Consider the following 12,500-nt stretch of genomic DNA (forward strand, 5'->3'; position numbering starts at 1 on the left):
ATGAGTCTCCTTGGTTACTAGTAAAATCAGTCCACCAATTTGACCACACTTGGCCATCAACTGACCTGAATGGGGTTAGTGATCTTTGTTAAGTTAGAGTAAATGCACTTTGCCTTTTATTTATTTATTTATTTATTTAAGGACACGGGAAGAAGGGTTCAAGATTTTGCCATGTTTGTTGTGCCCATTAATTATTATTCACATTATTTTTACCCCAGTTTACTGGACATACTGACAGACTACATACAGACTACCAGACAGGCAAAGGTGTTAGTAGTAGTAGTAGTAGAAATGCCAGGCTTATCTGAACGTGAACCCGGTGGACTCCAGGCTGAAGTACTCATCTTCGGCGTTCCTCCTTCTTTTGGATGATAGGGAAGGAAATTAGGGACATTCGTATAACCAGGCAGCTCCACCGCCCAGTCTTATCGGTGCCACCACGTGAAGGCGCACATGGAAGAACTATTAGACTACATTACATCCTTTAGTGATGGAGAAGATTGCTACCTGTCCGACTCAGCTCAGGTGTGAACGAGGGTGAAAGAATTGAGAATGATGTTAGGGTGAGTGAACTGAGAATGAAGTTAGGGTGAATGAACTGAGAATGAAAATGAAGGTGATAAAATGAAAATGAAGTTATGATGAACTGAAAATGAAGTTAGGATGAGTCAACTGAACATGAAGTTAGGGTGAATGAACAAAAAATGAAGTTAGGGTGAATGAACAGAGTGAAGTCAATTTCTGTGTCAAATCAATCATACCGATCGATCAGTATGTTTGGGCGTGACTCCTACACACACACACACACACACACACACACACACACACACACACACACACGTATATAGCCCATATCTCTATGCATATATATATTTTTTGCTCGTTACTACAGACTGTGAATGAATACATAAAATGAAATACTTCCATACAACATAAGCTTTGAAGGAGAGAGAGAGAGAGAGAGAGAGAGAGAGAGAGAGAGAGAGAGAGAGAGAGAGAGAGAGAGAAGTATATATCTAGGAAAATGTATGTGGATTTTTTTTTAACAGAAGGTGGTATACTGTTCTTGTGGATTCTTGTTTATATAATTGTATAGGGTGGGCCATATATTTCGCAGCCCAATTTTCAGTGTTGCAGGGACGGCTTATTTTGCGTTACCAGTGGCTTTTTTTGCGTTATTTTCTGCTTTCCTTAACCTATCGTTTGCACATTCCTCAACTACTTATATAACCAACTGCTTATGTTTGTAATCACTAAAGATGGTGTTGTATCAGAGGCAGGAAGCTTATAAAATCGTCCATTCTAAAGAGAGTCAAAGAAGAAATCCAAACTCCATAAGGTACGGTTCATATGCGGTGTCTGGTAGTAACAGGCGGTGAAGGCAGTGTCCGGCATGTGGGTAAAGACATCTTAAACCGCGCCAGTCAAACCCCAGGCTGTTTTTTTTTTCCAGGTGATAAAGAACAGGTGTGATTGGCAAAATGACAGCGTCGGTAACCAATGACAGGCGTGGGTTCGTCCCTACCGACAGTACGATTGGCTAATGACGGCAATCCACAACGCCCACCCTCCCATTGTCCAATTAGAGAAACCCCGGGACACTGTAATCTGTTTCTACGACTGAGTACCTGCCACTTCCACGGATGCCTTCGGGGTGAACCGTTTTTCTGTCCCGCTACCGTGCCGCGCTTCCGCATACGAAATGGACGTCGGTGTGTGATGTCAATGGCGAGGAAGAGAGACAGCTTGAGATCCGTCTAACTGCTTCTTCCAGTGTTGTTTTAACGTTGTGAATATAAGACCAGCTGGCGACTCAACACGCTAAACCTGTTCTGGTCAATCCTGCTGCCTAGTACTATAGTTATAATGTTTCTGTAGCTGAAGAGTTTATAATATTGCCTTTGTATTGTTTTAAATTCACCCATACAACTACCCAGCATTTCACAACCAAACTACAGTAGATAATAATATAAAAAAAATAGCAAAGATATCCGATAAGAGTAAAATGATAGGGATGCTTGTTTATCCTGGGAAAAAATAAAAACCATAATAAATACGAACTCAAGCTTGCATACATTACTGAGTCGAGGGCGGAGTAATACCAGGATGTGGATCTCTCACACTTGCCCCTCCATTTCCATCTTTTTCCAGTAGGGGAGCTGGTGGTGTATTGGTTAGTGCGTCCTGCTAGCAACTGGAAGGACTCGAGATCGAATTTATGGCCGATCAGAGTCGTGGATAAAATTTGCTTCCCTCCCTTATCCATGTTCACCCAGCAGCGCATTTAGGGACCTTGAAATAACACTGACCTGTGGGTCTTATTCTGGAGTAAGGTTGGGACTTAGCAAAAAACTAATCGTCTTTTAATAAACGCCGTGTAGTTGAACTTGATAGGCACTGGTTCTATGCGTTGTCTCTCCCCCAGCCAAGGAGGGTATGTTTTTGGCGGCGTTTGTTTGTTTGACTGTTTTTCTGCTTGTTTGTCTGATAGCAGGATTACTCAAAAAGTTACGAACGGATTTGGATGAAATATTGTGGATGGGTAGGCCGGGGGGCCAAGAATGAAATTATTAAATTGGGGGACGGATCCGGATCCGGATCCGGAGTATCTCGCACTACATCTCAAAAGTTCTCCACGAAATTCAGTGAAATCTTGTGGAAAGATGGACCATGAACCAAGAAAGAAATGATTAAATTTTGGGGTGGCTCCGGATCCGGATCCTTTTTAATGGCAATGATACTGGTGGAGGTACGCGCATTCTGAATGCTTTCTAGTTATCAATACGAGTGTATGTGTCTGAAACCAGTTTAATCCTAATCAAGTGGGGAAGAAAACCAGTCCACATTAAGCGATTTTTCCGGATAAAGCGGGTTCTGGAGGAAGCCTAGTAAATCCCTATTAATATGGAGTCAGGCTGGATTAATGAGGTAGAGGCCGGACCCTCCACACATCCCTCCCCTACCACACACCGTCGCGACGCCCCGAGACGTAAACATTGGGTGGACACTCAAGAAAGTACTGTACATTTCTTTTATATGTACTTTTTCTCTTTCTGCTTATGGTGATACTGTAATGCACAAAAACACCACGCATGCAATAATTCCTGCAAATATTACGATAAGAACAGTGGAGAAATCGCTAAGTCATAAACGTTTTACACACCGTAAGAATGATGTAACATGCCCCAGCTGTCGGCATGTATAATCTTACTTTTGGTCTGCGTACAAAAGTTGTAGTTTTGGTAATTTCTTCACTTTGTGTACTGTACATATAGTAAGAATAAAGACCCTTGTGTGCTTTTTTCATTCACTTTAGTAAAACCAGAGAGAGAAAAAAAAATGCACAGTACTATTTTGAAGATTGTACACGTGGCCGCCTTGTTGATGTCCCTCGGCCGCATGATGGAGTGCACGCGTGTGTGTGGTGTTCCCCCGACCTTACCTGTGTGTCTCGTAACTTACAGACGTCAGTCATGTCTGTGGGTACTGATTCAGTGCAGTACATGGTATTGTATTGCGGATTGGTGATTTCAGTGTGTTACGAATATAAGTTTGCAAACGTGGATGAACTGGACTGCATCTGGACCCCGCTGAACTGAACTGCATCTGGACCCCTCTAGTTATGCAGGTTCGTGGTTATCGAGTTCATATTTTTCGATGTTTGATGTACAGTCCAAGGTGTCCAGGACTTGACGCACTATCTTGAAGAAGTGAATACTTTGATCATTCGAAGACGTACATGTTCAATAAATAAGCCTAGTCCTTATGGTGGTCATGGAGTTAAATGCGTCCTAATGAATGATGATAGACGGAGAAATTATCCATTTTCTGAGACACGCGATGAGATCTCTCCCCGTGTTGAGTTGTCCTGGAAATACTACTATGCTGTGTACACCCTAACCTAGCCCAACCCAACCCAACCCAACCAACCCAACCCAACCCAACCCAGCCCAACCCACATCCTAACCTAACTCAAAAATCTCCGCAAGAAGTGGGAAAGGGGCATTAGACCGCGGCTTCAAGTTTATCAAGTTCCGCGCATGTGCACAACGCCCAGGAGACAACTCGCCGCGGGGGACAGTTCCCAACGTTACATCATTAATAGTTGAAACGAGACAACTTTATTCCACAGTGTTTCCCATTTTATCTTTACCAGAGCCCTGATTGATTTTTTTTTTTTCTGAGTGCGTTTTCAAGCTTCGATGCTTTATTATTTCTTTTAAAATTAGTGATGCGTTTAAAAATCGGTATGATTACAGTCGCAGTTACGCAGATGACGGACAGATCACAGACGTCCGCCATCTTAGAGCGCCAGTTGTACACCAATCCAACCCTCTCTCTCTCTCTCTCTCTCTCGTTTCCTGGGGCGTGACTGGAAGCGAAAATATTCATAAATGTCACAGTAAGACGAGAGGGAGTGACGGGAAGGTATACACGACAAAATATTAATGACCGATGCTACCTGAGTCCTCAAAACAACTTTCACTTACCTAGACCTTGCTCCCATCACCATACTTCATCACTACCATCACCATAAATCACCAGTGCTATGATTCACCACTTCTGCTGCCATAATTCACCACACAAGGTCACCTGACTCATTACAGCACCAGAAATATCACTACCACCATACACCACCACTATAACTGCCTCACTATAACCATCACCATAACCAGTGCCATAATTCACCACGATCGGTACCATAATTCACCACAACACCATACAGCAGCACAAAACACCACACCATACCAGGAAACACCACTACCACCACCATACCACATTACCACCACCACCACCACTACCATCACCATAACATCACTGCCATAATTCACCACGATTGCTACCATAATTCACCACAACACCATATAACATCACTACCACCACCACACTACATTACCATCACCACCACTACCATCATCATAACATCAGTGCCATAATTCACCACGATCGCTACCATAATTCACCACACAACACCATGTAACACCACTACCACCACCACACTACATTGCCACCACCACTACCATCACCATAGTCACATTACCACACTACCACCACCATGCCACACGACTACAAACAAACACGAAGACAGCAAAAACACAAACAGCCGAAAAAACAGACACCCAGTAAAATCAACATCATCACCAACATCACACAAGCTACACACATTCACCACATAATCATCACACTTCATAGCTACCTCATCATTTACCCATTCAGTTTGAGAACATCTTTACTATAATATTACCATCCCTTGATTGTTTAATTTAGTTTAGGTATTTCGAACGGCAGGGGTTAAAATTATACTCTTTTCACCTTAACTTGGCCTAGATATTCGTCCTGTTGCAGCTTATTCCACGTACCTCAGTGGCAGAATATATGCTACGGGTCTACATTCTCTCCTTAGCACTTCTTCGTGACTAGCATCATATCCTAGTGTTAGTCTGTTGCTACCACTGACCAGTCAAGATAGAGAGGGAGGACAATCATGTGCTACTGCTCTACATCCTCTCCTTAGCACCTCTTCGTGACTAGCATCATATCCTAGAGTTAGTCTGTTGCTACTACTGACCATTCAGGATAGAGAGAGGGCAATTTTAGGTTCTGTTAGTGTAAAACAATAAAACATAATAAACCCATTAACTACAAATAATATTTACTTAGTTGAATAAAGGCTAATAGTAGTAAGAGTAAATTAAAAAGGACATCAGTTGTATTTAAAAAGATAATTACTTCCTAGGTGAATAATAGAGAGTTTTATTAGAATTATAGGTGTATGGCAACAATTACACCTTTACCTATCATCATACACCTGGTGCAAAGGTAATAATTAGTTTTTATACTCGCTACAAATATCATCACACACCTTATAGCTAATTACCACAAACACAGGTACCATCTCCCTCTGTCTCCCTCTCTCTCTCCTCACACACACACACACACACACACACACACACACACACACACACACACACACACACACACACACACACACACACACACACACACACACACACACACTAAACCATTACCCACTCACCACCCCACCAAAAGTGATCACCCCGTCACCAGCCAAAAAGGGGGGCACGGGGAAGAGAGACAGGGCACCAGTTAATAAAAGTGTCTGTGTGTGTGTGTGTGTGTGTGTGTGAGAGAGAGAGAGAGAGAGAGAGAGAGAGAGAGAGAGAGAGAGAGAGATTGTATAACACTGGCATATTAATTTTCTGCACTATATTTTACAACAATACATTAAGCTATCTCTTCCCATAATGATCCCGATTACTTTACTTAACCCTCTGACGATGTGGGTCTTCTCTGAGCTGAATGAAATCGTCTGTCGTAGACTGAAATATAGTAGGAAGTTCTTTATTGTTGGCCAAAGCGTTCTTGTCATAATTTTTAACATGTTTGATATATAGATTTCTCTCGGGCATAGTAACATCGTCTAACTTTAGCTTAAATAAAATGCAGAGTAGGTATTCAGCAGCCACAGGGTAAACCTAACGTAACCTAACCTAACCTAACCTGACCTTACCTAACCTAACCAAACCCAACCTAACCAAACCCAACCTAACCTAACCAAGCCTAAGCTAACCTAACCTAACCTAACCTAACCCAACCCAACCTAACCTAACCCAACCCAACCCAACCTAACCTAACCCAACCCAACCCAACCTAACCTAACCTAACCTAACCCAACCCAACGTAACCTAACCTAACCTTACCTAACCTAACCTAACCCAGCCCAACCCAACCCAACCTAACCAAACCCAACCTAACCTAACCTAACCTAACCTAACCTAACCTAACCTGACCTAACCAAACCTAACCTAAACTAACCTAACCTAACCTAACCTAACCTAACCCAACCCACCCTAACCTAACCTTACCTAACCTAACCAAACCCAGCCTAACCTAACCTAACCTAACCTTACCTAACCTAACCTTACGTAACCTAACCTAACCTAACCTAACCTTTCCTTTCCTTTCCTTTCCAAACCTTTCCTTTCCTTTCCCTTCTTTTCCTCTCCATTCCTTTCTTTTCCTTTCCAAACCTAACCTAACCTAACCTAACCGTGATTGACTTAACCTACCCTGACCTTAACAGACCCTGCCTAACCTGACAAATCAAACTATCCTAACCTCTTCAAACCTGAACTAGACATTCGTGGAAAATAAAGAAAAAAAGAAAAAGAAAAGAAAAAAAAGAAAAAGTAATGAAATAGACTTTGGTTCGGAAATTTGGTCGTGGGTGAGGGTGAGAGGTGGATGGATGGTGGGGGGAGAGGTGGATGGATGGTGGAGTTAAGGGGAGGATGGATGGTTGATGGAGAGGCGGTGAGGGGAGGGGAGGGGAAAAAAGTTAAATACGAGGGGAGGGGAAGGATAGTGAAGTGCTGACACCTTGTTTGTCTACCTGATGCGAGGCCCCTGTGTGTGCGTGCGTGTGTGTGTGTGTGTGTGTGTGTGTGTGTGTGTGAGAGAGAGAGAGAGAGAGAGAGAGAGAGAGCTTTCGTCCTGATGTAGCAAGGGGAAAATGTACCGTACTTCGCCTGGATGTATTTAGATAAGCGCAAAACCGTCTGAATGTAACAAGAATTAAGACTGTGTGTGTGTGTGTGTGTGTGTGTGTGTGTGTGTGTGTGTTTGAAATGACCCTGTATCAATCCCTTGAGTTTTTTATTTTATTTCCAATGACATCACACTATTTTATTTGGCCCAATTTTTCGTCCTTTTGCAGCTTATTTCACGCAAGACAATACTACGGCTCTACATCCTCTCCATAGCACTTCTTCGTTATTAGCATCATATTCTAGTGTCAATTTATCCATACAACTCAGCATACAAGATGGAAGGATGTCAGGTTTAGGCCACGTTAGAGTACAAAGAGTATAGTGATCGTGTTTTTATTCCCTCAGTGTGATATTCCTTTTCTTAAACTGAATAAAATTGTCTGGTGGGAGCAAGAATATATTAATTAAAGATATCCTAGTGCTGATAGGGTTGAGGTGCCACGTATAGACTTACAGACATGCATAAAATCGTCTGTATATAGGAAAGGTAAAAACGAATCAGTCAATCACTCAGTCAATCCCTGTGCTGTAGGAGATTAACTGACCCCCTCCACGAATCTGAATTTTGTTATGTATTGTATTTGAAACTACTGTAGGCATGGGAAAGGTTAAAATTCTCTCTCTCTCTCTCTCTCTCTCTCATAGCAAGTCACAAAAACGCCCTGTAATTAAAACTGTAATAACCTTTTCACAGCGATGACGTATTTTGTATTATTGCCTGATTTTATTGGACAGATTTATTCAGCTTATTTAAAACACCTTATTTTCAGTTCACCTTAACTTGGTCCAAATTTTTCACCCTTTGCAGCTTATTTCACGTTGCTCAGTGGCAGAAAAAGACAATACTGTGGCTCTACATCTTGTCTGTAGCACTTCTTCGTGACTAGCATCATCTAGTGTTAATCTAGTATTATAACTCAGCGTTGAAGATGGAGGGATGTCAGTTTTAAGCCAAGAGAGAGTGAAGAGAGTATAGTAATAATTGGGTTAATGTAGCACTTCTTCGTGACTAGCATCCTTTTCTAGTGTTAATGTCTTTCAAGATGAGAGATGAGAATTTTAGGCCAAGAGAGAGTGAACAGAGTATAGTAGTAAGTGGGTTAATGCAGCACTTATTCGTGACTAGCATAATCTTCTAGTGTTAATCTATTCTTTAAAGATGATGAATGGCAGTTTTAGACCAAGCGAGAGTGAATATAGTAGTGTTTGGGATAATGTAGCACTTCTTCGTGACTAGCATTAGGCAAAGAGAGTGAATAGAGAATAGTAGTGAGTGGGATAATGTAGCACTTCTTCGTGACTAGCATTATGCCAAGAGAGTGAATAGAGAATAGTAGTGAGTGGGATAATGTAGCACTTCTTCGTGACTAGCATTATGCCGAGAGTGAACAGAGTATAGTAGTGAGTGGACTAATGATGGCTATATCTAACACCTGTTCGGAAAAAGAAAAAAAGCCTTAGATGAATGAAATCCCTTGAAGACAGGAAAGAAGAAAGCTCTAAGACATCCTGGGTTGAAGGGATAGGTGGATCTCTCACAGTCGATGACAATAATTTACCCTCCGTTATCCTTACCTGAGAGTAAACGCCCTCGTAGTGAAAGGGTGAACTGTGATTACCTGTCGAAGCTACATCAATCCGCCGTACCGCCTCCTCTCCCCCTCCAACCCTCTTCCCTTCTGACCAAATAACGGCGGGTAACGAGTAACAAACACACCCGGTAATCATTTCATAACGACGCCCTTGTTTGTTTGGCTGATGGGGGTGACGTCATCAGCATCAGGTCTTCTAATTGCTTGGGGGTCCAGCTTGATGTCAGTTCCAGATAACGCACTTCGACCAGTCATTATTGTTGTGGTTATTGTTTTCTCCTCTCTCTCTCTCTCTCTCTCTCTCTCTCTCTCTCTCTCTCTCCAAGCGATTCAACAAAGATCACCAACAGTGAAAGGATTATTAAGGCCATATCTTAGCTCTCCAGTGTAAGAAATCTCTAAATCTAAGGAGCATAGCCTGGCGGTGTTAAGAATAAAGGCATATAAGAAAAATAAAGGACGTCCCCGTATTCAAGGGGTTAAGCTGAAAAAAATAGTCTAAAGGAAGTAAAAAAATAAGGTTAATGTAATAGGCGTCATGGTATTGAGGGGATTATTACTGTATTGTATGTTATTCTTTATTTGCTTTATTACTTTGAAGGCTTCTTTAATTTATTCTGTCCTTTATTACTTAGAAAGCTTGTGTGTTTAATTCATTCTTTGCTTTATTACATTGACACCTTCATATTTAATTCATTCTTTGGTTTATTACCCTGACACGTTCTGTATTTAATTCTTTCTACCGCCAGGCAGTTTTATTTGGCGATGGGGAGACGTGTTGTAGTGGAGGGGGTAGATGAAGGATATACGTAAGGTCACGTCCTCACCAAGTGCTTGCGGTTGCGGGCGGGTGTAGACGGTGTGTGGGTGGGTTCTGGGTGGGTGTGGGCGAGTGGTGGCGGGAGTTTTGCCTCACAGCAATCCAAACAAGTGGCCCTACTGGACGCGGGCGGGTGCGGGCGAGAACTTTCATGGGTTACAGTGATGCAGAGCTCCCTCCCACGTCAGCATGCATTTGGTATGGACGCGCCTAACCCTTCGAGCTCAGAGTTTTAAATAAGTAAATCTGATGGTGGAAAGAGTGAAGTATTGATGCATGTAATCGTATGGAAGGGTTTAATGTCTTTTGTGTTTGTATGCTTTCAGTTCTTACAGTAAATCTCTCTGAAGCTAAATTAAATGCACGCTGATAGCAAAAATGAAATATTAAAAGGTAATTGTCCTGAAGGTGTTAATATATAGCCATCAATAATAACGTGTAAGGGAATGGCAGGGTCTGGCTGTAGAAATCATCATAAATAACTTGCAAGAAAATTACAGAGATTGGCACACAAAAATTAATCGGTAGAGAATAATAACAAGTTCTTGGATACGAAAATTATCATAGACCTAAATAACATGCAAGAGTATACAAGCATTCTCATAAATAACATCCAAGGAAATAACACTGGCATAAAAAAAAGTTCTCATAAATAACACGTAAGGAAAGAACAGGGCTGGCAAACACGAAAAAAATCGCTTAGAGTTGTTCTGTAGAGCCTCCTAAGTCCACAACGCCCCAGGCCATTGTCTCGATCTGAGGTAGGGGAGAGGGGTGAGGGGAAGGGCGAGGGTGAGGGGGAAGGGGAAGGGGTACTCTTGAGGCAGTCGTAACGTCATTAATGGTTTGGTCGATTGATTAGATATTTTTTCCGTTCCTGCTGTTGATTGGACTTTTTTTTTTCTTTTTTTAAGCGTTTGTGTTGTTGGGCTGTGTTTGCCGGATCTGTTGCTGCCACTAGCGGCCCGGGAGTGTTTTCTTTCCTCCCATTTTTTTTGGTATTTGCAATGATGTGTGGCTTTGTTGAAGGGCTGAGTTTGTCGACACACCTCACGTACACTACTGCGCCTTAATACACTGCTCTGGACTACACTAGACTACGCTGCACTACTCTGCATTACACTACACAACACTACACTACACTACACTACACTACACTATGGTAAACTGCTGTACACTGGCATTACATTATGTTACACAAAGCCAAACTACATCACACCACATCGATGTATTACCACCGGCACACTACTACCATACCACAGGAGTAGCACCATCTGTCACACCACACCACTGTATGATCGCCATCACACCACCTGCCACACGAGAGTAGTATCACCACCTATCACACCGCAGTAATATCACCACCTGTCACACCACAGCAGTATCACCATCTATCACCACACCACGGTACTACAGCCACCACCCTACACACCACACCACAGCACTACCACACAACACCACAGCACTACCACCATCACACCACACCACCACATAATGATCTGTGGTTGCCGCTGAGTGCTGAGTTGCATATTTTATCGAGGAGTAGCCTACACGTGTTACGCTTACCCATTCAATAAACTCCTTCGATAAAACCCATCAGTCTTGCTTTACCGTGAACCCTTCCGGAAACTTTGATCGAATGCAGATAAAAATATATAAATTGACCTTACCATGTGACCTTCACCTTCGACCTTTTGTTCAAAAAAAAAAAAAAAAAATACGGGGCAACTTCTTAACTGACCCTCAACATTTCCACCAGGTTTCATAAAAATAAAACCCAAACTGCTTGAGATATTGTGTGCACACAGACACACATGAGTTTGAACTTTGACCTTGACCTATGACCCTGAGCGTTGGATGAGCGGTTTCAAAATCGAATCCCCTCGTCCCTGCCTTGCCCTCAGTCCATCCACCAAGTCTGGTCTAATTCTGAACAAAGCTATTTAACGTGACCTTGCCATTTGACCATTCCCTGTTACCTTGACCTTTGCCAGTCTTCTTGAAATCAAATATCTTCTGTCTTGCCTTACCCTGAACACTTCCAAGAGTCAGGTAATTTGGATTAAAATTGTAAGTTGATCAAGTAACCTTTATCTGTGAACAATTTTTCTCAAAAAGAAAAAAAAAACAATAAGTAAACCCTCTTGGATAATCCTCAGTCCTTCCTCCAAGCTTGGTAAAAAATGGATCAAACTATTTATGTGATGTGGTGACAGATTGGTGAAGAGGTAATGAATATACGAGGTAGAGCCAAGGGTGAATGAAGAACACACGAGGTAGAGCCAAGGGTGAATGAAGAACACACGAGGTAGAGCCAAGGGTGAATGAAGAATACACGAGGTAGAGCCAAGGGTGAATGAAGAACACACGAGGTAGAGCCAAGGGTGAATGAAGATTACACGAGGTAGAGCCAAGAGTGAATGAAGAATACACGAAGTAGAGGCAAGGGTTATAGAAAAATACACGAGGTAGAGCCAAGGGTGAATGAAGAATACACGAAGTAGAGGCAAGGGTTAT

Source organism: Coenobita brevimanus, chromosome 12 (assembly GCF_032717465.1).
Source record: "Coenobita brevimanus isolate Jiangsu-jjx chromosome 12, ASM3271746v2, whole genome shotgun sequence".
NCBI lineage: Eukaryota > Metazoa > Arthropoda > Malacostraca > Decapoda > Coenobitidae > Coenobita > Coenobita brevimanus.